This window comes from Cryptomeria japonica, chromosome 7 (assembly GCF_030272615.1).
Source record: "Cryptomeria japonica chromosome 7, Sugi_1.0, whole genome shotgun sequence".
Taxonomy (NCBI): domain Eukaryota; kingdom Viridiplantae; phylum Streptophyta; class Pinopsida; order Cupressales; family Cupressaceae; genus Cryptomeria; species Cryptomeria japonica.
Window position 1 is genome coordinate 136,585,171 of NC_081411.1, and position 27,668 is coordinate 136,612,838.

Genomic DNA, 27,668 nt, shown 5'->3' on the forward strand with positions numbered 1-27,668 from the left:
CTAGTCATAGTTATGAATCTAGATCCAGTAGAGATGTTGATGATAAAGACAGTTTAGTGGAGCTTGAAGCATTGTTGGCAAAGCGGTTGACTAGAGGTACTGGAAAATATAGAGGTAAATTACCTTGAAAATGTTTTGCATGTAACAAGATTGGCCACATAGCTGTTAACTCTCCTAATGGTGAAAATGAACACAAGTGAGAGAAATTCAAGAAGTATAAGGGTAAAGGAAAGAGAGATTGTCTTATTGTTGTTTATAGTGCTATCACAGATGAAGAATTTGATGGTGATGCTAGTGAAGATATTGTGTTTGTAGCCATTAAGGAAGAGATATCAGAGCAGAAGGCATTAGTGTCCAGGATGGATAACTCAGATGATTGGATCATTGATAGTGGTTATTCACATCATATGACCAGTGATAGGAGAAAATTTCTTTCCTTGAGGGAATTTGATGGCAAAGTTGTAAGATTTGGCAATGACTCACCCTGTATGGTTAAAGGTAAGGGAATTATTTCTCTTAATGGCAAGAGTAGTGCAGATGATGTCTAGTGGGTTGAAGGTCTAAAGCACAATGTTTTGAGTGTGGCAAAACTCAATGGCAGAGGATACCCACTTGAGTTTAAAAATGGTATGTGCAAAACCTTTGATAGAAAAGGTGAATTGATTGCAACTGGGAAGCAAACTAAAGGTAACCTGTTTCACCTTAATCCTAAAGTTAGCAACTGTTTAATTGGAAAAATAGATGATAGTTTGCTTTGGCATAGGATATTTTGTCATATAAAATTTGATAACATTGTTAAAGTGAGCAAGTCCAAGACAATGAGAGGATTGCCTCAGTTGGACAAACCAGTTAATGCTCTTTTCAAAGAATGTCAGTTAGGAAAGATGACATTTTTAACTTTCAATAGAAAATCCTTTTCAACGGAACATTTGTTAGATTTGGTTCATACAGATCTTTGTGGACCAATAAGAACAAAAAGCATTCAAGGTGACAGATATTTTATGATTCTCATAGATGATTGTGCAAGGACAATGTGGGTCACATTCTTGAAGGATAAGTTTGAAGCTTTTGGTAAGTTCAAGGAATTCAGGGCCTTAGCTGAGAAGGAGAACAGTAAGAAGATAAAATGTCTAAGGATAGAACAAGGTAGTGAATTTATTTCTGAGGAATTCACTAGGTATTATGAAGAGAATGGTATCAAATGACAACTTTCTGCACTAAGGATACCACAACAGAATGGTATCACAAAGTCGAACAACTGATCAATTGTTGAAGCTTCTAGGACATTGTTGATACAAGGAGGTGTAGCAAAAACCTTTTGGAGAGAAGCTATCAGCACAATTGTCTACACTATGAGTTGAGTTCTGGTGAAAAGAGGTAAGGATGAGATTCCTTATGAATACTAGTATAGAAGATCACCTGATATTAGTTATTTTAAGATATTTGGAAGAAAATGTTTTATTAAGAGAGGTGATTATATTAGCAAATTTGAGGCTAAGAGTGATGAAGGTATATTTCTTGGCTATTCCACCAAGAGTAAGGCCTACAAGTGTTTTAACAACTAGACACAAAAAATTATTGAATGTTGATGTTAGAGTGGATGAATATCCTAAAGTCTCAAAGGAAACTAGTTTGGAGAAGAAGGATTAAGATCCTTGCATTTTTTTTTTGGAACCAAAAACTATGAAATATGAAACGGGCAAAGCAAATTCTGATGCACTTGTTCAACCAAAAAAGACAAATTCTGAAGATGATAATAATGATGAAGCTAAACCTAAAGAAAATGATTATGTTATTCCAAGATATGTGAGATTGAATCACAATCTTGAACATATTATTGGGTATAAGGATGTTGGAGTACTAACCATAAGAATAATAAGATAAAACTCTTGCATGATCTCCACCATTGAACCAAGAACTACAAAGGAAGCATTTAGTGATGATCATTGTGTTAAAGCTATGGAGGAGGAATTGGATCAAATTGAGAAGAACAACACTTAGACCCTAGTACCCTAAATAGTAAATAGAAGTGTAATAGGTACTAAATGGGTATTCAGTAACAAGTTGAATGAAGATGGTGTTGTAGTTCGCAACAAGGATAGATTGGTTTGCAAGGGTAATGCACAAGAAGAAGGAGAAGATTATGGAAAAACTTTTGCACCAGTAGCAATATTGGAAGGTGTCAAAACTTTACTTGCATTTGCAGCCCATAAAAAATTCATGGTATACCATATAGATGTTAACTCTACATTTTTGAATGGGATATTGGAAGAAGAAGTATACATTGAGCTGTTGGATGGTTATGCTTTGATTGATAATAAATACATGGTATGCAGATTGCATAAGGCTTTATATGGATTAAAGCAGGCACCTAGAGCATGGTATGAAAGGCTTCATACACATCTTATGAACATAGGCTTTCTAAGAACCAATGATGATAGTAACATATATCTCAAGTCTGAAGGAGATAAAATACTATTCAGTGAAGTATTTGTTGATGATATCATATTTGGAGGTAATGATGTCATGAGCAACAATTTTGCAGATCAAATGAAAAATGAGTTTTAAATGTCTTTAGTAGGGGATTGTATTGTCATCAATGTCAAAGGGGGATTGTTATCATTTTCATGAAGATTGCATTAGTAATATGCTATGTTGTCATTGATGTCAATTAACTGGTAATGTTATTATTGATATTGTCTTGTAACCGATACGATGAGCTTAATCAAGACAATTGTAAACCGGTATGTAAGTTTGTGAGTTGAATCGATAACTGGTAATAGGTTAAACCCTATCTATTTGATGTAACCGGTAAACCCTACCTATTGTTTTTGTTAAACTCTAACCGATTAAGGTTGTCAAATTGGTTATGTTGGTTTATGATCTGACGATGAGCAGTAATGATGGTGACATGTATGGTCATTGTGTGAAGAAAACTTCAAAATGTTTTTGGCATGTTATTGTAACCTTTTGTCTAGGGAATGAGAAAAGTGTATTGCATCTAATACAAAGTGCATGATGAGTTATAGAGATTGAAGAGGTGATCAAAGAGTGGTCAAGAATTTCTTGATTAATGTGCAGAGATTTCTATGAAATCTAATGGTCATACTTGAAGTGACTTGTTTGGAATCTCTATGAGATTTTGATTTATGATGCCGACCTAATTGATTTTCTTTTAAGGTCAATGAAGTTGTTTTGTAAAAGGTGTTTGGTAGAGATTAGTTGAGTGTGTGGTTTCCGAACTGAATGACGTGTCTGTAGTTTGAGTAAAGGAAGATATGAGCTTAAAAAGAATTTGTTCAAGCAAGTCTAGTGCTATTCAGACAGATTAAGTAAACCCATGTTGTTTTCTAACAATTACATTAGAACTGAAATCCCTTAACCAGGTAAGCTCTTACAAGCTTGGTTACTTTTCAAATCCTCTAACAAGGTGATACATTAGCTTATATTTTCAAATCCTCTACCGAGGTTACATCTAACAAGGTATTGCTTCTAACAAAGCATTTGTAGTCAATCCCTTAACCAGTTGGTTCTTAACATGACTTTTGTAAAGCTTTAATAGGCTTGGCTCCTAACAAGGCAAGAATCAGAAGAGTTCATATAGTTATCTTGTGAGTCTCATCTCACTGTGGTTTTTCCCATTTGAGTTTCCACGTCAAAATATTTGTGTCATGTGGTGAATTTTTTTGTGGTTATGATCTTATGGTTGATTTGATAACTACTTAAGTATTCTGATAAGTCATGATAATCAGAAGCATTAAGAAATAAAGTCTATTGAGATATGATGAAGAATTTGGATGTTTATAAGTTTGATGTTGTTTACTATTAACTTGTTGTAATAGTCAGCAGGTTTATCTTATGAGTTTTTATCTTGACAGTGGTATTTCATTGATAAGTTTACTTTGTGTGATTGAAATTGAGATTGGGAAATTTGTATAAGTTTTTCTATTTACTGATTCACCCCACCTCTCAGTAATCTACTGGATACTTATTCTTTCATCATACCATCACTATCCTCAATCAAATGGTCAAGCCGAGTCTTTGAATAGGATAATTGAATATATTCTTCGAAAGACTGTAAACAAGCATGGTAAGAACTGGCATACTCAATTAACATACACTCTTTGGGCCTATCGGAGGAGTGTACGTGTTGCTATGGGTTGTACTCCTTATAATCTCGTTAATGGTGTTGATTCCATTATTCCTTTGGAGTTACAAATTCCTTCGTTGAGAGTTTCTCTTAGGGGTATAGTGGATGATGATTCCTATAGAGAACAAAAACTTCAACAACCTGAGATGCTCAATGAATAGAGTATAAAAACTCTTGAGCATATTCAAGAATATCATTAAAATTTACAACGGATCCATGATGATAAAATAATGCAATGTTCCTTTCTAGTAGGAAATCTAGTGCTCTACGAAAATCAACATAATGTGAATTCTTTACTCAAAGAGAAAGGAAAATTCAGCCCTAATTGGCTTGGACCATACATCATTGTCAAAGTCTATGGATTTGGTGCTTACAAGATAGCAGATATGGAAGGTATGCCTCTTAGGGAACCCATAAATGCTATGCACCTCCATAGATATTATGCATAGCCTCTATCTCTTTCTCTATCTCTCTTCTATCCTTCTAATTTATCTTCTCCCTCTTTGTGCCTTTTCTTTCTTCAAAATCAGATAATGTGTTAGCATATCTTTATTAAAGTATGTGGTATTAAATGATATTGTATTGTATAGTCTACACTACTTCGTTCTTGACAAGCATGTCTCTTTACTTTATTGTTTTTATTGGATTCATTTATGTAAATTGTAATAGAATTACATTTTATACGTGCTAACATGTTATACAATTTCTTATGTGTTAAGTAGGAATATATCATGTTGTGTTTAATTAGATTTAATTAAATCACATTAGCCATATAGTTCTTAGGCTTAACACATTCCTCTTCTACATCATCAAAGTAGCATTTAATTAAATACTTAGTTCTTTAATTAAATCATGCATGTATCAATTCAATCAAGAAGCATTGAGAAATAAATCACATGGAGATTAAATTAGACATACATGTTCACCACCAAATGTGCTACTTTTAATCTAAGTAATGCATATATTATTTGAGTATTAAAATAATATGTTTGAGATATAACATGAGCATAACTAAATACATATCCATGAGTATAATAACATATAGATCAACACAATGTCTCTGTTGGTATTTTTCTATGGTTTTGTCATTGATGTCAACACCTACTAAAACTGTAGCACTTTAGAGATCCAGCAACACTCACCGGCAAGCAAGTGACTTTTGCATAGTCACCAGTATATGGTACACCGACAAGAAATAATGATCACTGACATTTGGAATAGCATGGAAAATACCTGGTAATGTCGAAGACATTGTTTGGACATCTTATCTTGGAGAACTATTTATTAGCATATTCATACTTGCATATTTGTTGTTACTGACAAATAGGTGCAGGGTTACACTGACAGGATTATCTTTTCCAGATCAAAATGACACACTATGGAGATGATTAATTATTGTTGTAAATGCATTAAGCCGACATATTCAATCAGTTATTGCATCAGACAATGTATTGTTTGTAAAATGATTTTATTGTAATATCCTTTAGAGTCGACCTACTAAAATTGGTCTTAGGTTATGATATAAATGTAAGATCTTATTTGTAAGATCGAAGTGTGTGTGGCATGTGGAATGCAAAAAAGAATTAAGTGAAGGTATATGAGAGATTAAGCAGAGCTATACACGCAGACATCATCTGAAGGTTGAAGGAGAGTTTTATGAAAGCATATCAGAACTACACCGGTACTGAATCCAACATATGAAGATTCTATTTTGTGCAGTACTTTTTTATTGGATTTAATCATCCAATTGTAAGTCAGTGAGACTTCCATCTATGTTTGAGCAGTGATCTCTAGGTGATTGGCCTTTCTGCATGTGCAGACCCCGTTTATGTACACTTACTATCTACAGTAGTATCATCTGATTGTGGGTAATGTTTCCCATCATGTTTATTCCCCTTACAGGATTTCCATGTATAAATATTGGTGTTATGTTTTGTGGATGACTTTGTTCTTTTGTTTCATGCATTAATCTTTATCGGTATTGCATTTATCTGTTAAAACTGTTCACCGGTATAATAGACTGGTTCTCTGGTATTAAGTATTAAATTGAATAAGTTTTTTTTGGTTTAATTTATATTAGGCAACTGATTCACCCCCACCCTCTTAGTTGCCTCCGAGACCTAATAATTGGTATCAGAGCCTAGTCCTCTTTTGTAGAAGTTTAACAGCTTGAGGAGATCCAATGACTACTAACTATTTCAGGAAGGACAGTCCTAAACTTGATGGAACCAACTATGGAATATGGAAGATGAGAATGGAGACACATTTGAATTGCATTGGAAAGGACATCTGGGAAGTTACAAAGAATGGCTATACTGTTCCTACTCTTGGTCAACCTAATCCTCCTACCTTGGGAAAAGATGAGGAAAATGATTGCAAAGCAAGAGAAGCACTCTTGAGCGCATTAACAACTCAGCAAATCATGGGACTATTAGATAGATCAACTTCTAAATCTATTTGGGATCATTTGGAAACACTAAATGAAGGAGATTCCGCAGTCAAAATTGCAAAACTTGAAAGCTTCCAGGTCAGGTATGAAAATCTAAAAATGGAAGAAGATGAAAGAGTTTCTGCTTTTATGGAAAGAGTAAATGAAATTGTTTTGGGTATTAAATGTTGTGGAGGAACCTTAAGTGAAGATGAAATTATTTCAAAAGTTTTAAGAGGATTGCCACCGGCATATAAAATGAAGGTTACTACTATAAATGAGTTAAGAACAATGCCTAATACATCAGTAAATAGGGATACATTGATTGGAAAACTTTCAGCCTTTGAAATTGATGAATTTGGTCATGTTGCTACTATAAAGATAGATTTAGCCTTTAAAGCATCAACTTCATCTGCATCATCATTTGACAAATCTGATTGGAAATCCTTTTATGCAAGAGAACTTGAGGAAAGAAGGAAAGAAAATGAACAACTTGAAGAGCTTGAAGCACTATTTGCAAGAAAAATGCCTAAAGGTCTAGTTGGAAGTAAGTATGAAGGTAAAGCACCCTTTAAATGTTTTAACTATAATACGATTGGTCATATGGCTTCAAGATGCCCTGATAGACCTGCTAGACTAAGAGAAGAAGCTAGAAGGACATACAAGCCTAACCTTGAATATTAGAGATACAGATTTAAGAAGAACAAAGACAAATCTTGTTATGTAGTTGATGAAGGTGTGACTAATGATTCTGATGAAGATTCAGCAAACAATGGATGGGTTTTTGTTGCTATAACAAAAGATCAACTGGCACCTGTAGTCCAACCGATAGAACATGCCTTGGCAGCTAAGATTGAGGTAAAAGATGAATGGATCATTGATTCTAGATGCTCACATCATATGACAGGAGATAAATGTAAATTCTTGAACTTTCAAGAATATAATGGAAGCTTAGTAAGATTTCGAGATGACAAAGCTTGTTAGATCAGAGGTAAGGGTTCAATATCTCTTGATGGTAAGTATAACACTGACAATGTCTATTATGTTGAAGGTTTAAAGTATAATCTTTTGAGTGTTGGTCAATTAGTTGAGAAAGGATTTCAGTTACAATTTAAAAATGGAAAATGCAAAATCATGAACAAAACTAGTTTAGAAATTGCAACCGGTAATCAGACTAGAGGTAATATCTTTCATTTGAATAACTGTGAAAAGGCATGCTTGATTGCACACATTGATGAAAGTTGGCTATGGCATAAAAGACTTTGTCATGTAAACTTTGATTGCATGGTAAAAATCAGTACTACTAAGGCAATTAGAGACTTACCTAAAATTGTCAAACCTCACAATACAATATGCATGGAATGTCAATTTGGAAAATAAGCTAGAGCTGGTTTCAAAAGTATTTCAAAAAAATCCAATAATGCTCTTGATTTAATTCATACTGATTTATGTGGTCCAGCTAGAACTAAAAGCTTACAGGGTGATAGATATTTCATGCTAATTATTGATGATTATTCTAGAATGTGTTGGGTTACTTTTCTCAAAGAGAAATCAAAAGCACTTGGAAAGTTTAAACTATTCAAAGAAATGGGTGAAAATGAAACTGGTAAGAAAATCAAATGTTTAAGATCAGATCAAGGAGGAGAATTTACATCTAAGGAGTTTAATCCATTCTATGAAGTGAATGGAATCAGAAGACAACTATCAGCACCTCGAACACCACAACAGAATGGAGTGGTTGAAAGGAAAAATAGAACTATTCTGGATGCAGCCAGAAGTATGTTATCAGAAGAAAACTTACCACATGTATATTGGAGAGAGGTAGTAAGCACAACGGTCTACACATTCAACAAAGTTCACATCAAAGGTGAAACTGGTAAGACCCCTCATGAATTATGGTTTGGTATTACTCCTACTCTTAAATATTTCATAATATTTGGAAGCAAATGTTACATTAGAAGAGATGAGTACATTGGGAAATTTGATCCTAGAAGTGATGAAGGAATATTTCTTGGTTATTCATCTAAGAGTAAAGCATATAGATGTTTTAACAAAAGATTGCAGAAAATTGCTGAGAGTACAAATGTAAAGATTGAGGAACAATTTAGAGGAACTTCAAGGTACATAGTGTTGGCATTATGTGAACTGGCATGAGCCTTATGTAAACTGGGATGAAGACATAATGATATTGTATGTTGTCATTGCTGTCAATATGAGACATAGCGTGAATTGGCACATGAGATAAGTGAAGAAAAAGATACTGGCATATGTGTGAACCGGTATATGCCAAAGTGAAGTGACACATTTTTTCAAAAGTGAACTGGCATGCAGTTATGGGAACTGGAACATGGAAGCACCGTATGACTACAGGTTGGTAAGGTAGCTTCCACTTCGGGGTTTTCGGTTGGAGTATCTCAAGTCTATGTGACTCAATTGGTGATCTTTGTGTGATGAGTTAGCAGGATGATGGAGGACAGATCATGTTGCCATGTAAGGTCTGTGTGCATGAAGGATCTTGCATGAAGAAGACTATTCCTATCTACCTCAAGAATGTGCGAAGTTTGTCAAATGGTGATAATGCGTGATGGGTTATCAGCCGCCATGAAAACGATGGATAATGGACGATGGAGAATGTCTTTGACATTAACTCAAAACTGATGCATTTAATGTAGTATGTTTCAACGGTCAGGATCAAACCGTTTGAATTGCTAAACCTAACAAGTTTAGGGTTTAAGGTTTTTGCTACTGACTTGTATGTTCCCTATAAGATCGATGTTAGGTTTCTATCTGAAGTTGTTGGCAAAAGTTGTGAGTGTGTATCCAATGAAAGTGATACAAGATTCTTGCCAGACCATAGGAGAGAAGAGATACCTACAAAGTGTATGTGCAAAAGAAAAAGAGGAGCCTAAATGGATCTGTATTAGTATTATAGTGTTGTTAACAGATCATTGTAATACCTTTTGATCTCTAACCACTTCAATAGTTGCAAAATCCCCTAACAGGGTAGCCTTAACTGGCTTGATTCAAAATCCCTTAAATCGGGTGGTCTTAACTGGCTTGCTGTAAATCCCTTAACCAGGTAACTCAAAGCTAATGAGTTCTGAGAAGCTAGAGAAGCTTAGGAGATCCTTTCAGCTATTGAGTTCTTAAAATGCTCTAACAAGGTGACCCTACCGGGTTTAAACCTTAATCGGGTATCCCTTAACCGGGTGATCCCTAACAGGATCGGTTCCTACCAGAACCTATTGTATTGTTCTTAACTGGACAAGGCTCCTAATAGAGGGGACTTCTAAAGAGTTCAAAAAGCAGCTTGTGGGTATTCATCCCCACCGTGGTTTTTACCAGTTGGGTTTCCATGTGAAAATTATGTGTGTCATGTGAAATGCTTTTGTCTTGTGATGCTTTGTTTTATCTATTATGCACATGAAGTTTCTATGTTTTATGCCTGTCTATAAAAAATATTGAACTCACTGTTGTGAAGATTTGATGGTTAAGTCTACTAGTTCATGCATGAGAATATTATGACAATGTGGTATTGAGTTAAGAGAAAAGCTTAGTGAGTGACTGATTGAGCTATACTGGATGCTACTGGTTGCACTCTATTTTACCGGTATCTCTATTTATCAGTCATTGTGAGTGTTTGGTGTCAAACCGGTTTTGGACTGTGTTTGTGCCTGTACTGATTCACCCCCCCCCCCCCTCTCAGTACCGGTTTGGTACTAGTGGTTCATCATTGAGTTATCACATAGATTCTAAAATGGCAATAGAAATTATAAATGAACCTACACTGAATGCATCGGTACAGTGTGAAGATCCAGTTACATAGGTATCATCTGAAATATCCACTATGAATGAAGAACAATAGCAGATAAAGACACCCCGATATGTAAGACTGAATCATTCTGAAGATCAGATAATTGGAAACAAGCATAAAGGAGTTATGACAAGAGGAAGATTGGCAAATGAAGAGGTATGTCTTATTTATCAAATTGAACCATCATTAGTTAATAAGGCATGTGATGATAAGTATTGGACTAAAGCTATGGAAGAAGAATTAGAATAAATTGAGAAAAATAACACTTGGACATTAGTTCCCCAGCCTCAAAATAAAAATGTAATTGGAACCAAATGGGTATTTAGAAACAAACTTAATGAAGATGGTAAGGTTATCAGAAATAAAGCAAGACTAGTGTGTAAGGGATATTCTCAGAAAGGAGTTGACTATAATGAAACCTTTGCACTAGTAGCCAGAATTGAAGCAATCAGACTATTTTTAGCTTTTGCGATACATAAGAACTACATAGTATATCAGATGGATATTAAATGTGCATTTCTGAATGGAGAACTTGAAGAGGAAGTTTACATTGAACAACCTGATGGATTTTCTTTGACAAATGACAAAGATATGGTTTGCAGGTTAAGGAAATCTTTGTATGGATTGAAACAAGCTCCAAGAGCTTGGTATGCATGATTGGATAAGTATCTTTTGAAGATTGGTTTTTCTAAAGGTAATGCTGATGGTAACTTATACTATAGAGTGACTAATGATGGTATCTTGGCTATAAAAGTTTTTGTTGATGATATAGTTTTTGGAGGAGAAGATGGATTGTGTAAAGACTTTTCTATTAAAATGTAGCAAGAATTTGAAATGTCAATGATTGGTGAAATAAGATTCTATTTAGGATTGCAGATATCACAGACTGATAGAGGTATATTCTTGAGTCAATGAAAATACTTAAAAGAGTTACTTAAGAAATTTGGGATGGAGAACTCTAAACCAGTAAGCACACCCATGACTACAAATGACAAACTATCCTTAAGGGATAAATCTACACCCGTTAATCCAACAAGGTACAAATCTATGATAGGAGGTTTACTGTATTTAACGCAAACAAGACCTGATATTAAGAATGCAATATGTATTGTTTCAAGATTTCAGAGTAATCCTAGAGAAAATCATGAATCAGCAGTTAAAATAATTTTTCGGTACTTACAAGGCACCCCAAATATTGGATTATGGTATCCTAGAGATGAAAACTTTGACCTATGTGCATACACAGAAGCAAATTGGGTAGGAGACATTGATGATAGAAAAAGAACCACCAGCGGAGCATTTTTTCTTGGAAGTAGATTAGTTTCTTGGTTAAGTAAGAAACAGAGTTGTACATCTTTATCAACAGCAGAATCAGAATATGTTGCAGCAACAACTAACTGTACATAGGTACTATGGCTTAAACAAATGTTGAAAGACTTAAAGGTAAAATGCAAGGAACCTACAACTATCTATTGTGACAACACATCAACAATTGATATATCTAAGAATCCGGTAGTACATTCTAAAACAAAACATATTTCAATAAAATTGATTTTTCTAAGGGAGAATGTTGAGGCAAAAGAAATAAAACTGGTTTATGTGAATACTAAAGAGTAGCTTGTGGATATTTTCACTAAACCTTTACCTAAGGAGACCTTTGAATATCTCAGAGAATAGCTTGGGGTCATACCCCCATCGGTAGACACTTAGAAAGTTGATGTCTGTCATCAACCAGTAGAATTAACAGAGATATATTCTTACTCCAGCTTTGATGAGGAAGCTACTTCTCATGGGGAGTAGTTGGTATATTAAAATTGATTGGTATTTTGTATTTGAACTTGGTTTTTTTGCAACTTTGGCATTTGATGTCAAAGGGGGAGGGATATCTATGAAAAAACACATTATCTTTTGGGAGAGACTGGTACAAAAAAGTATAAGGAAACTCATGTTACTCTCAAGGGGAGAGATTGTTACTTTAAGGAGATTGTTGGTTCTTGTATTTGGCATTTCTGTTTTGGCACTTTGATGGTTTTTCCATCTTGTGTTTCCATCAATGCCAAAGGGGGAGATTGTTGGTATTTTGGTATGATTTTGTCATTGATGTCAACACCTACTAAAACTGTAGCACTTTGGAGATCTAGCAACACTTACTGGCAAGCAAGTGACTTTTGCACAGTCACTGGTATATGGTACACCGGCAAGAAATAATGATCGTCGACACTTGGAATAGCATGGAAAACACCTGGTAATGTTGAAGACATTGTTTGGACATCTTATCTTGGAGAACTGTTTATTAGCATATTCATACTTGCATATTTGTTGTTACCGACAAATAGGTCTAGGGTTACACCGACAGGAATATCTTTTCCAGATCAGCATGACACACTATGGAGATGATTAATTATTGTTGTAAATGCATTAAGATGACATATTCAATCAGTTATTGCATCGAACAATGTATTGTTTGTAAAATGATTTTATTGTAATATCCTTTAGAGCCGACCTACTAAAATTGGTCTTAGGTTATGATATAAATGTAAGATCTTATTAATAAGATCGAAGTGTGTGTGGCATGTGGAATGCGAAAAAGAATTAAGTAAAGGTTTATGTGAGATTAAGCAGAGCTATACACACAGACATCATCTAAAGGTTGAAGGAGGGTTTTATGAAAGCATATTATAACTACACCGGTACTGAATCCAGAATATGAAGATGCTATTTTGTACAATACATTTTTATTGGATTTAATCATCTAATTGTAAGTCAGTGAGACTTCCATCTATGTTTGAGCAATGAGCTCTAGGTGCTTGGCCTTTCTACATGTGCCGACCCCATTTATGTACACTTACTATCTATAGTAGTATCATCTAATTGTGGGTAAGTTTTCCCATCATGGTTTTTCCCCTTACAGGGTTTCCACGTATAAATATTGGTGTTATGTTTTGTGGATGACTTTGTTCTTTTGTTTCATGCATTAATCTTTATCGGTATTGCATTTATCTGTTAAAACTGTTCACTGGTATAACAAAATGGTTCTCCAGTATTAAGTATTAAATTGACTAAGTTATTTTTGGTTTAATTTATATTAGGCAACTAATTCACCCCCCCTCTTAGTTGCCTCTGGGACGTAACAGTCTTATAGTTGAGTAATCTCCTATCCCTAGAACTAGTAGTTCGAGGGTGATGGCTAGATGTTCCCTCATGATCTAGTCATGGGGGTGGGCTCATGGGTGTGTATCATTATACACAATGCAAATGACTCCGTGAGGGGCTCCTGCGATCCCTCTCAATCATAATTTGTGGTATGTGGCTTCCTCTATATTAGATGCAATGAGATCTCACTCTGTCTACTGTAATCTCTCTTGCAACAATCTCGTTGTCTCTCACCAGACCTCCATCTCCATCCAAATAGGGGTTAATACATCCTCGTGTCATCCTGTACTCTCCTGTGGTCTATGCGCTATCTACGAGGAACTAGGAATGTGTGCAATCATGATGAGGTCTATCACTACATGCTGGATAAGAGAGAAACACTCTTGGACATCAATTTCAGAGAAAGAGAGAAGTTTTCATTAGTAAAATTCTATATCATCAAATCCAGACACTTTAAGATACATACATTAAACAACAATAAAACACCTTAGCTGGATATCCCTCTCACTAGTAGGGGTTGTGGAAAGAAACAGCTTGAGACTGGGACCCACTAGGCTCTTCATGCTCATACTATCTTTGCATAGTAGGCATGGGTCGGTGAGGACTAGAATCAGGACCCCTTATAGGGTCCTTCTCCCCCAATGATGGGGGGCTCGGTGGATCTAATGCTATGGTGTCATCCTCAAAGTGATGAGGAACTGCATCTAGCTCATCCTCCTCAGCTTCCTCCTTAATTTCCTCATCCTCCTCATCCTCCTCATCCTTCTCATCCTCCTGATCCTCCTCCCCATCCTCCTCGTCCTCCTCTCTATCCTCCTCATCATCTCCATCCTGATCTTCCTCTCCTATATCAGGATCATTTCCATCGCTACTTGCCTCCTATTGTTGTGTGCCATCACTTGCTCATCTGTTCCCTCCTCAGATTTATTAGGTCCCTCCTTGTCGCATGTGTATCTCCATGGTCTGGGATTCCCTCTATATAAGTTTGTTAGAAAGATGTCTCTAGGGTATGGCCCCACCCTATGATGTACCGATGGTGCACACCCACATCATCTCTATAATCCATTGCACTATTTCTATCTGATCCATCTGAGTCCTTGATGTCAATCTCATCGCTCGTAGGCCTAAGAATAACTCTTAGCCTAGGAGTAAAGTGTGAGTGTCTAAAGTAGATAGGCACATTAGTAGGAACACATTGCTTGAACCTGAATTGCCACTGGACTCAATCGAAGTAGAAGGGAATGACTATGTGACTATAGCATCCCTCTAGTAGACAGTTCCTCTACATGCAAAATAACTGTCTATTTATCCCTTCCCACATATACATCCTAAGGTAGGGTCTCCATTTGATCATACCTGCTATAAATCTATCTAGACTCAATCTCCAATGTAGTAGATCACTGAACCGCCACTCACGGGTAAGTGGATAGGCACATACACTAGGATGCTCTAGAAATAATTCCGTAGGGACACCAACATGCCTAGTGCACGTGATATTCTCAAACATCCACACCTGTAGTAGTGTGTAGGTCATCAGACTACACCTGTGTCTAAACACATACTCTCCAAGGTTGTGATATAGATGGGCAAGCATGCTGTGACCCCAAGAGTGTACTCTCTGATGTCTCTTCATGGTCCTAATCGCATAGGTGAGACCTCCATGCATGTTTGTGTTGAGCCCATTAGGGCACATGAATAATGAAATGGTAGTGACCATGAGCTGACTCACTAGTGGAACCTCACCGATAGGGTATAGGAGCCAACTGACCATGATGCAGCCCCTCATCTCACCAGGAATCTCTCTCCCTATAGAGTAGACATGATCCCTCCTGTAATTGACAACTGAGAAATCGAATCGATATCTCATGGTCTCTCCCATAATGGGAAAGGATAGAATACAATATACATCCTCAAGGGTAACAATCATCTCCCCCATAGGTATAAGGAATGTCAAGGTATCTACATCCCACCTCTCCATTGGCTCCATCAACATCACATGATGAAACTTAATGGAAGGAATAGTCATTGCATACCATAAGCCTACAATGTGGAACAACTCTCTCCTCTAGTTGGAGCCTCAAAACGTGACTCCAAAGGTGTGACCAATAGTATGCTCATGGATGTACGAAAGGATCTGTAAAATCAAAACATTGAATCATTAGTAATCAATCATCGATTGTAATCATCTAGTATGCAACATCATCAATCTATCCTATCTATTTGATTCTTGATCCCATATGACCCTTGGCCTCTCTAAGTTGGGACTGGGGTACCCAAGGAGGACCAAGGAACCCTCTTGGGACCAAGGCACCCTGCAAGAACCAGGGTACCCCAAAACCTATGGGGTCTGCATAGGGGGCACATGTGTGATTAAGGTGGTGACATCATCAAACATCGAATTCAATGCAAAAATAAAAAATCAAATATGATTCCATGACAAGTCAACTCACCTCATCTAAAGGTCGATCGACGAGTATGGATTAGTGCAAGATCTCCATCTACCTAGGTTGCTCGAGTCGACATCGAGGCATGATGGTGAATAAGTGGAATCCTCTATAGTGAATAGTATCAAAAAGTAAAAAAGTGAAAAATAAAGGTGTCACTTTCATATTAATGAGTTATTCACTTTTCTTTTATGATTTTAAGTTAAAAACCCTAATTTATGCACTTTTCCTTCAATCTATCATATCTTGAGCTAGAGAGCTCCAATTTTTGCACCGTCAGTGGCGTTGGAATTGTAAATTTTCCTTCTTGCTTGAAATTGGTTCTATAAAGTGCTTATATATATAATCAAGCCTTGTTGTTAACTTGTTTTACCAATATTTATGTCATAATTCACTGTGGTAAACATGATACCCTATTTCACCTTACTAATAAGCAAGATGAAATAGGGGGCATATAGCTACCCAAGAATTTCATAACTTTGCTTAGTAAACATTAGGTGATTTTCTGATCTAACGTGTCATTTTGTACGGTGTGGTTCCTAACTATGTATTGCGAATACCATTGGGGGCTTCATTTAACAACTTATGGATATATCCTTTTTTAAATGCTTATTTTTTTTGTACTTTAGCTTGCATATGCACATAGTGTCATATGACCACTAAAGCGGGGACTAAATGTAGTGTCATAAATTGTACACCCTTTCTAGGGTGGTACAATTTTACACTTGGTTTAGCACCCACCTTAGTGTGTTTTGCATCTTACATTTCTAATCTCTTTAAAGCATTTTATTAATTAATTTAATTAAATATAAATTCCTATTCATCACTTTACATGTTATGAATTTGGGCCCTTTACCCTAAGTGTGCCCCTTGACATTTTATTTCTTCAATAAATCATTTAATCCTAAACCCTAATTATGTCCTATTTTGACCTTTAAGGCTCGATTTCGCATATCAAAACACCTCGAAATCAGCTATAACTATGGGATCATTCTAATATCATCATATCTAACAACCCCAAAAATTTGGTGAAAATTTGGTCAGACCATGTGCAAAGTGCACATGGTCTTCAACTTTTTCCCAAAATTTTGGGAGCATAATTCTATGATATTGTAATACTTAAAACTAAAAGATTGGTGGGAAATTTAAATCCTGGGCTGGCCTAAACATGAAATTCAAATCTAGTGTTCCATACGTGAGAGCTCTCTTTCTTCATATGAAGGGGTCTTGTTTTGAGAATCTAAGAGTAGGTTTTGGAGCATAAAGAGCCTTCTTTTGCAGCAAAAGAGTAGATCTTTGAAGTCTTCAACAACATTCAACATTCATCAATCAAACATTTATCAAGCACAATTTCATCGATTGGGGCTTCTAAAAGATGTAAGAGAACAATAGGAGATCATCGACTGAAGATTGGCTTGTACCTCTCCCTTGGGGTTGGGTATGGTTTCATGTTATTTTTATGTCTTTGTATGAGATTCATTTTGATTTATATTCATGCTTTAGATCACTTTTCATCATGGATTTAGAGCATTTACTTTATGAATTATAAGCAATTAAGGTTTACTCTTTAGGGTTTCTCTATATTGTTTGCTTTCATTTTAGGATCATGAACATACACAAGGTTATAACACACACATTTTCAGTACATTATCGACTATTTGATGAGGAGGAAATCACCAAAATAGGGGTTTGACTAAGTAAAATCCCTACATAGCCACCCAAAACTCTATTTTTCAACTAAAGGTATAGGTTCAGATCTGAGCGCTGTTGGAAGTTTTAGGACCGATAGAGTGTGATCTTTTTCAAATCCTAATATGATTTCTATCTCGTCAACCTCTAGAGGAGCCACCTAACTTGGCCCCACCCAAACCAAGATCCATTCTTCCCACTTTTCAAGATTGTATTTCTCTTCACTATCTTGCAGTTTCCCTCGTGAATTTTCAATTATAGTGTAGAGTTCTTCACGAAGGACACCACCACATTGTCTAGAGTCTATGCTTTAATTTTTTTCTTTGATCCCATGGAGGCCAATAGTCCTTTGTTTGAGGAAGTGCTTCCTCAATAGTCATGGGGGGGAGAGGTAATTCTTGAAATCGCTCTTCTATTGGGAGATTGTGTACATAACCTCTTGGTTTTCTGAAAGATGACAATTATACTTCGAGTCTGCCAACTCTGGTTCCACACTATAGAAATTTTTGGATATTGACTTCCAAATATCCCTTGGTGCAAAATTATCATTCTCATAATAGAAAAAAGGTTCTCCTTGCATGAACACATTGATTTCCTCCAAGCGTGGCCCAATAGGTTTCGTAGGAACTCCAAAACCAATTAGTCCCTCCGGACATAAATTAGAGACGTCACATCAGACACTCTAGACATTGTTTATTTGTATTGCATACTCTCTATCTATTTATCACCCTTAAACACTTTCCTCTACCATTCTCCAATTTCTCTCTTCTAGGCAGCCGATGAGCTTGTTTCCATGTCATTCAAGATAATGCCTGCTTGCTTTCTGTTAGGAAATTTGCTTGCACATGACTCTTCAACTTGTATGTTATTCTTCCGTACAGATATAAATTTTAATTCAGGCTTAGATAATAATTAAATAAAATAAGCATTTGTAAAGAAATAATTTAATCATTTGATGTTACATATTATCTGACGGAAAGACCCTAGACAATTCTTGGAGAAAGGAAACATCATTGATAATCATTTTTTGCAAATAACAATGAATCAAATAAATTAAAATGTTTAATGCAATTTTTAAAAATAGAACTCATTCAATGCTTTCATTCACCGACGGCAAAGCCGTTTGACCCCCATCATCTCTCGCCGTCGGAATTCTGACGACAACTAATGGAATGTCCGACGAGGATGCTGTGCATTCGACGACACTCCTCTGTAGAAATTTTATCCTTTGGAGTCAAAATTCTGACGATAGGCCGAGATCGCGACAGTATTCTTTCAGGGTATGAGCATCCATGGTGGCCGTCGAAAAGGTTGGAGGTGATGTCGGAATTGCGATGACCACAAGGATAGTCGAAACTTTCAACAAAAAGTTTTCGATGACTTTTTTTGTCGGTAGTGCGACGAAATTATGTCAGAATTTCGACAATTTGCCATCAAAATTTTGACCCGAATGTACTAGTGTGAAGGACTATGTAGATGATTTACTAGCTAAATCATTCACCACAACAGAAGATCTGGGCATATTAGATAAAATATTTCAAAGATTGGAACAATTCAAGGTCAAACTAAACCCTAAGAAGTGTGTCTTCGGGGTCACATCATGAAAACTATTAGAATACATTGTGTCAGCAAAAGGCATTGAAGTAGATCCAGCGAAGGTACAGGCCATCATGGAGATGCCACCTCCCAAGAACATTAGCCAACTCACATCTCTACAAAGACAACTACAATCCATCAGGCGATTTATAGCCCAACTAGAAGATAAATGTCTCCCATTCAATCATTTGCTCCACAATAATAACCTTTCAGATGGGAAGGCAAGTGTGCAGAATCATTTTACCAAATCAAGCAATATCTAATGAATCCGCTAGTTTTATTACCACCAATAGTAGGGAAGTCGCTCATCCTCTACATCTCAACAACAAAAGTATCAATGGGGGCACTACTAGCACAAGAAGATCAATAAAGTAAGGAATGAGCTATATATTAAATCAATAGAATATTGATGGATATGAGATAAACTATACGTTCATTGAGAAGGCTTGCCTAACAGTGGTATTTGACTCTCAAAAGTTCTGCCACTACATGCTAGCTCAAACAATCAAGTTGGTAGTGATAATTGATCATCTTAAGTATTTACTCAATAAAGAAGCTCCTATAGGACGATTGGCTAAATGGGTCATGATTCTTAGTGAGTTTGATATCTAGGACATAGAACATTGGGATATCAAAGGATAGGTAATTGTAGATCAATTGGTTGAAGCATCACTACCAGATAAAGAACCAATGCAGGTGGAATTTCCAGATATGGATTTCCTTATAGTCACACCCAAGCAATAGACCCTATAATTTGATTGATCCTATACCCAACATGGATCGGGTGCCGACATTTTGTTCGTCACTCTAGAAGGGCACACCATTCCATGATCTTATAGACTGGCGTTTCCATGCACCAACAACATCACTGAATAATAAGCATTGGTGACAGGAATCAAAATGGTTGTGGAAAGGACAATCACAAATTTAAAAGTCTATGGAGATTCCCAACTAGTTATCAATCAGATCAACAATGAATATCAAACAAAGGATGATAATCTACTATCGTACAAAAGAATGGTGGATGATTTCAAACAATACTTTGTACACAACACCTTTGAACAAAACAACAAAGCGGCCAATGCAATTGCCACTATTTCTTCACTACTACAAATTCTAGAGAAACAAAGTCATTATGAGTTCCTCGTAGAGCAACTGTTTTCCGCAGCCTATGATAATTTCACATCCCAAGTCATCTATGCTTTAACCAGTTTAGACTCCCCTCTCTACAGGACAATCTATGAATATCTTAAGAACAATATCCTTCCACTCGACCTATCCCGCAACCAAAAACACAGCTTCATCTGAAAAGTCGCTCGATATACCTTACCGCTAACACACTTTACCATTGTGGTTTAGATGGTACTCTTCTTCATTGCCTTGATCATAATAAATCTGACTCGACCTTACATGAGCTTCATGAGGGTATATGTGGTTTGCAGTGAAGTGGTTCTACTCGCACTAAGAAAATTCTACGAATGAGATATTATTGGCCAAAAATGGAGAATGACTCTTATCAATTTGCAAAGAAATTTCCTAAGTGCCAAATTCATGGCAATCTTATCCATGCACCAGCAAAAGAGCTACAACCGTTTACTACATCCTGGCCTTTCTATCAGTGGGGACTTGATTTAGTAGGAAAAATTCATCCTTCCTCTTCAAATGGACACAAGTTCATTATCACTACAACAAAGTATTTCATCAAAAGGATTGAAACAGTCCCAATGACCATAGTAACTGGAAAATAGATTGCCTTATTTATTCTCAATTATCTCATTTGCAACTATGGTATTCCAAGTTCCATCATTACAACAATTAACGTCCTTTCAAAAATCAAGACATATGAGAGTTATGTGAAAGATTCAAAATCTAACATTCCTTCTCTACACCTTACTACCCATAGGGGAATGGTCAAGTAGGGGTATCAAATAAAATGATACTAAAAATCCTCAAGAAAACAGTAAATGATGTGGGTAAGGATTGGCATGTACAACTCAATTCAACACTTTGGGATAGGACTAGCATTCAGGCACCTACAGGGGCTACACCATATTTATTTGTAGAAATTCCATCTCTTAGAGTATCTTTGAAGGGCCTCATTCCAAATGAGGAGTATCGAGTCAACAAGTTGCATGAACTAGAGCTTTTGGATGAGAAACAACAACATGCCTATGACTATCTCAAGGAATAACAATAGTGTATGTTTAGGAGCTACAATCACAAACTCATCCCTAGAGATTTCAAAGTCAGTGATCTTGTATTAAAGGAAAATCCCAGAAATCAGCAAGGTCAAGAAAAAAAGGGGAAGTTTGAACCTAATTGGTTGACTCCTTTCGTCATCATATCAACCTATGGATCAGGCACCTATCAGCTAACAACTTTAGAAGGGGACATGTTCGATGAACCAAACAATAGAATCCATAAGAATAAATTATACGCTTGAATCATCCAATGCACAAAAAAAGCAAAATAAATATTAAAAAAAATAAAAAAATTAGAAAAATACAAAAAAAAAAAAAAAAGTGCAAGTAGTGAAAACCTGGCAATAGGTGCTACTTGCGAGAGAATGACTCCTCTATCTATCAGTACTCATATCATCATTGGCATATGATGAACTGACATGCTGATATAATGATAATGTATGTTTTCATTAATGTCAATAAGTGCAAGTGAACCGGTATGCAGATTGGAAGAAGTTTGTGAACCGGTATGAAGAGATACAGTGAACCGGTGTCTGGGTTTCACTAAGAGTGACTACCGGTTGGTAGTTTCAACTTTAGGGTTTTTGGTTTGGAAATTTTGCTTATGTAATGAAACTGATGACATCCTATGATGAGGTAGCTAAGAGATGAAGATGAAATCATGATGCCACGTCAACTTTGTGCACGTGAAGGATTTCCTTGAGGATTTTGCATGTGAAAGATTGACTGCATAAAATGTCTACCTGATCTGGGTGGATAATTTTTGTTCACTAAAAATGGTTAATGTTGCAATTATTTCAGTGTTGGTTATTAGTTTTCCAAAATTGGTGTGAAGGGGAGTCAAAACCTTGACCTCCCCTCCACTATACTTTCTCTCCACCGCTAGAGCAAGCAGGTTTCTTAGTGATAAAAGGGGCAAGTTTCTATTTAAGTCCTATTCAAAGATTAAGCGAGTTAAATGGGAAGGCCAACAGTTGGAACCAATGACCTCCCCCTTTGCTATTTGCACTCCCAAATGCTATGTTCTTTAGAAAAATATGGGGCAATGCTTATTTTTATTCATTCAAGTGAATGGTGGCCCAATTACAAAGGATTTGAGCCTCTCAAATAGCATTAATCCATTTATTCATGCAAAACCGAAATTGTAATAGGATAATGATACATGGAGCTTGAATTAAGTGGAACCATGAATGCTTATATGTCTAATTATTTTAATAAAGATTATAAGCTATTTAAAGAGATTTAATATTGTAATTGGGAGATATTCGAGATATGAGGAATATTTTAAAATATTATTGTTAACGCCATTTTAGAATGTAAAATAGTATTTAAAGGGGGATTATTTTTGTAATGAGGGACATGGAAGATTGGAGAATTTTGAGAGAAGTGTGAGGGAATTTCTTTTGGAGAGATTGATAGTGAATTGGTTCATCTCTATGCATTGGGACCTTGAAGTTAAGCTTGTTGTACTTGTTGGAGAAAGAATTTTGTAATTCATTATCATCTGAGGAGATGTGAAACTTTTAACCATTTGAAGACCTTGTAACCTTTTTTTTGGAAATAAAACAAGGATTGGCCACTCCATTGGAGGGACCCGGAGAGGTAGCCAATTGGCGAACTCCGTTATCAAGTTGTGTTTTGCCTTCTCTCTTTTGTTCAGTCTATCGTTATTTAATTATTATGTTTATTTAAGCAATTTAATTGTAATTTTAAGGTCTTTATTTAATCATTGCAAAAGTTAGCATCTCACATGCAATAGTCCTAGATCCTTATTCAGATCACTACCTTAGGAATGAACATTCTTCTTAGCGGTATGAGAAGAAAGCATGATGAGTTACTGATTTCTATGTGCGATGAAGAATTGATGATGTAGATTATCTGGTGATTTGTTTGAAATTATAATGCTCTATGCAATGTGTTTGTACTGTCAGGATTGGACCGCTTGTATTGTAAACCTAAAATGCTTAAGGTTTAGGGTTTATCCTACTGACCTAATTGTTGTCTATAAGGTCAATGATGTTTGTTATTGTAAGTTGTTGGAAAATGTTGTGTGTGTATCCAAGTGATGAGATACTTTCCAGACCAGAGAAAGAAAACTGCAGAGTGTGATTGCAGAGTAGAGGAACTAAAAAGGATCTGCCTTAGCATATAGTGTTGTTATCAGATCAAAGCTTTATCTTTTATCTTCTTACCATTTCAACAGAAGGAAAATCCCTTTGTCAGGTAGCTTTAACAGGATTAATATAAATCCTTTAACTAGGTGACTCAAGTTCATTGAGTTCTTTAAAATCTTCTAGCAAGGTAACCTTTAATAGGGTATATAGCCATCCCTTAACCAGGTGATCTTTAACAGGATCATTTCCTAGAAGAACCTTATTGTAAAGTCTTTAACTAGACTAGGCTCCTAACAGAGCGAGCTTCAAAAGAGTTTAAAACAAGCTTGTGGGTATTCATCCCCACCATGGTTTTTCCCATTTGGGTTTCCATGTGAAAAATCTGTGTGTCATGAGTTGTGCATTTTTGTTTATTTTTGTTGAAGTGATTATGAATGCAGAGCTAATGGTTATGGTATTGTTGACACACCACTTGCATATGTATTTGGGTGAAGTAGTTATCAAGTATTGAATATAACTATAGGGTTAATTTTTACTGGTTTATGTTGTCTAAGGTTTTATTGTGTTTAACCGATATTTCCATGGTTATATTAACATTGTTTTAACTTGATAAGTTGAAGAAAAGTTTTTGTATGTACTGATTCACCCCCCCCTCTTAGTACCAATTAGGGTATCTGTTGTTCATCATTATTCATCAATTGGTATCAGAGCGACTCCAGGTCCTCGGTGATATAAGTTTAACCGCTTGAGCTAAAAGATTCTGCCTTAATGATGAAGAGGGAAGGTCCTAAGTTCATTAGAGATAACTTCAAAATATGGAAAGACAAAATGAATATCTATATCAAGAGTTTGGGTGCTCAATACTGGAACTATGTTGAGAATGTCTATGTAATTCCCACTAGCACTTTAATTGATGATCATAAAAGAGAGATTCAAGAAAATGGACAAGTCATGGAAGTCATTATTATCAATTTGTCTGATATTAAGTTAATTGATGTACCAGATAAGGACACTCCCAAAGATGTATGGAACACATTGGAAACTATTTATGAAGGTGATGAGCATGCAAAGAAAGCTAAGGAAGAAAGCCTTAGAGGAAAATTTGAGGACATGAGGATGGTTGAATGTGAGACCATTCAACAATATGGTATAAGAATCAAGACTGTTGTTGGAGATATCAAGAGCACTGGTGGAACCATTGATGATGCCACCATTGTCAGTAAAGTCTTGAGATCATTGTCACCAGTCTATGCAATTAGAGTTGCTACTATTCAGGAACTAAGGTCTATTGAGAAAACCAAGGTATCCTTAGACTCTATCATTGCAAAGTTAACTGCATATGAGTTGAATAGCTATGATGGTAGTGTTTAGAAGACCGATTCAGATTTTAGAGAATTTGTTGCACCAACCAGAAAAGGAAAAGAAGAAAGTACCAGTTATGAATCCATGTAAAGAAGAGGTATGGATGATGAAGAGATTCTAATGGAATTTGAAGCTCTTCTTGCCAAGAGACTTCCAAAAGGAACTGGAAAATATAGAGGTAAGCTTCCTTTAAAATGTTTTTCCTGCAATAAGATAGAACATATAGCTGTTAACTTTCCTAACAATGACAATAAGGATAAACCGGAGAGGTTTAGAAAATATAGAGGAAATAGAAGAAATTATCTTGTTGCAATAGATGAAGGTGTTACTGATGAAGAATCTGAGGATGAAGAGAATAAGGATATAGTGTTTGTAGCTATGAAGGAAGAAGTATCTCACAATAAAGCACTTGTCTCTCACATTGACAACTCTAATGAATGGATAATTGATAGTGGTTGTTCTCACAACATGACTAATGATTAGAAAAAGTTTATGTCTCTAGAAGAATATGATGGAGTTGTTGTTAGATTTGGCAATGATGCACCATGCTTGGTAAAAGGAAAAGGATCCATCTCACTAAATGGAAAGAGCAGTGTGGATGATGTCTATTGGGTAGAAGGTCTTAAGCATGATAAAGGACTCATTCTAGAGTTCAAAGGTGGATTTTGCAGTATAATTGGAAAAAGTGGTGAACCTATTGCCACTGGTAAGTAGACCAGAGCTAACCTATTTCAGTTGAATGCCAAGGTAAGTTGGTGTCTGATGGCGAAGTTTGATGACAGTTGGATATGGCATAGGAGACTTTGTCATATGAAATTTGATAATATTGTGAAGGCTAGTAAGATCAAGGCAATAAGATGATTACCCTTGTTGAACAAACTGGAGAATTCTTTGTGCATAGAATGTCAACCTAGGAAGATGTCTTCCTCAACTTTCAAAGGTAAGTCTTTTTCAGCAGAAAACGTGCTTGATCTTGTGCATACTGATTTGTGTGTTCTTATGAAAACTAGAAGTATTTAGGGAGATAGGTATTTCATGATTCTTACTGATGACTACTCAAGAATGATGTGGGTTACATTCTTGAAAGACAAGTCTGAGGTGTTTTGAAAGTTCAAAGCCTTTAGAGCATTAGTAGAGAAGGAAAGTGGTCAAAAGATAAAATGCCTAAGAACTGATCAAGGAGGTGAATTCACTTTTGATGAGTTCAATAAGTATTGTGAACATAGTGGTATCAAGAGGCAGTTGTCTACCCCAAGGACACCACAACAGAATGACATAGAAGAAAGGAACAATAGGAGTGTAGTTGAAATGGCCAAAACAATGCTGATCCAAGGAAAGGTTGCTCACACTTTTTGGAGAGAAGCGGTGAGCACTACAGTCTATACTATGAACTGGATACTCATCAAGAAAGGTAGAGTTAAAAATCCTTACGAGTATTGGACTGGGAAAACTCCCACTATGAGTTATTTTAAAGTATTTGGTAGTAAGTGTTACATCAAGAGAGGTGAGCATCTGAGCAAGTTTGATACAAAATGTGATGAAGGAATATTTATGGGATATTCCACTAAGAGAAAAGCTCTCAAGTGCTACAACAATAGGACACAAAAAATTGTTAAGAGTATCAATGTCTAGGTTGATGAATCCCTTGAGGAACTAGAGGAAACTTGCAGTGAGGAAGTGGAAGATGAAGCGGGTATAGCCTTCTAGGAACCGGTTAAGAAAAAAACTAGCAAAGATCTCAGTGTTCCTATACTAGTAGAAGCTACAATAGGTGAAGAAGAAGAATAGGTAAGTGAAGAAGAAAAGGAAAAACTAGCAGAACTAGCTAGAGTCATTCCCAGGTATGTACAACTACATCATGATCCAAAGAAAATCATAGGAGATAAAGATGCAGGGATACTCACTAGAGGAAAGGTGAAAGAAAACTATTGCATTATTTCTGAATATGAGCCCAAGACTTCCAGAAAAGAACTTATAGATGAAGACTTGATTAAGGCAATGGAAGAGGAGCTAGAACAAATAGAAAAGAATGCAACATGGTCCTTGGCACCCAGACCAGAACACAAGAATGTTATAGGTACCAAATGGGTCTTCAGGAATAAGCTAAATGAAGAAGGCATAGTTGCCAAGAACAAGGAAAGACTTGTATGCAAAGGATATGCTCAGGAAGAGGGAGAAGACTATGGAGAAACCTTTGCTCCCATGGCTAGATTGGAAGGTGTCTAAATGCTACTTGCATTTGCAATAGTCAAGGGATTTAAGGTTTATCAGATGGATGTGAAGTCTGCATTCTTGAATGGAATCCTAGAAGAGGAAGTCTACATTGAGCAACCAGATGGGTTTGCTTTATCAGAAGATAGTAACATGGTGTGTAGATTAAACAAAGCTCTGTATGGATTAAAAAAAGCACCTAGGGCATGGTATGAATGGTTACACTCTCATCTTGTGAAGATAGGATTCCAGAGAACAAGTGAGGATAGAAACATCTACCTAAAATATGAAGGTGATTAGATTCCGACCTGTGAAGTATTTGTAGATGACATAATATTTGGAGGAGATGATAAAATGAGTCATGCTTTTGCAGATGAAATGAAGAAAGAGTTTGAGATGTCTCTAATTGGAGAGATAAACTTCTTCATTGGTTTAAAGATTCAACAAATGAAAAAGGGTATCTTTATTACCCAGTCCAAGTATGTCAAAGAGGTATTGTGGACCTT